An 873-nucleotide genomic window follows, 5' to 3' on the forward strand; every position below is an offset into this window, starting at 1 on the left:
TGTAGTTTGGCGGTACCCACGGCACGCCGGACAGCCGTCTGCTGCAGACAGACCGAAGTGACAGGCGAACTGGGTTACAGAAACATAGACCCACAGAATGGTTGGGGTTGGAAGGGACCTTTAGAGATCATCTAGTCCAATCCCAAGACATCTTTCACTAGGTCAGGTTGCTCAAAGCCTCGTCCAACCTGACCTCGAACACTTCCAGTGACGGGGCATCCACAACTGAGAAGCACCAGTTCATGGCAGCCGCAGGTCGGTCATCGTTAGGAACCAAGTGCCGGCCGGCAAACTTGTGTTTTCTCTTGCGTCTGGCAGCCGCAGTCGGGAGAAACTCCGTCTCCCTGGCTGGAAAGGAGGGAACGAGGCCGAAAGCTGCCCTCCGCGCAGCACGCAGTCCACTTACTCGCTCAGTAAGTTTTCCATCGCGCCGTTGACGTCGAAGGGACAACGCGTGGCCTTAGCATTGCGCAGCGCTCGCTTTAGCTTACAGCCTTGGCTCTGCGCTTTCTCACAGCCACGGAAAATCAAAGCCAAACCCCGAGCAGAGGGAGCCACGCTCCCCACTTAAAAGAAAAGCCAGCGGGGCAGAGGGCGGCGGGCAGGGCTGCGGCCGGTGCGTTGCGCTAACGCAGCACGGCTCGAAGCCGGCGGGTCAAGGGCGGGTGAGCCCGGCAGTGCCTGCCCGGCGATAAGCACCCCCGCCGGCGCCGCGCCCCCGGCCCCGGCCCCGGCCCCGGCCCCGGCCCGCCACCTGCGCGGCCCTGGCCGGCGGCACCGCCCCGGAGCACCGGGGCCGGGCGGGGCCCCGAACCGCCCTTAAAGCCCGGGCGGCTCGGGCGCCCTTCCTCTCTCCCCGAGCGCCCCGCCGAG

Source organism: Ciconia boyciana, chromosome 1 (genome assembly GCF_034638445.1).
Source record: "Ciconia boyciana chromosome 1, ASM3463844v1, whole genome shotgun sequence".
NCBI lineage: Eukaryota > Metazoa > Chordata > Aves > Ciconiiformes > Ciconiidae > Ciconia > Ciconia boyciana.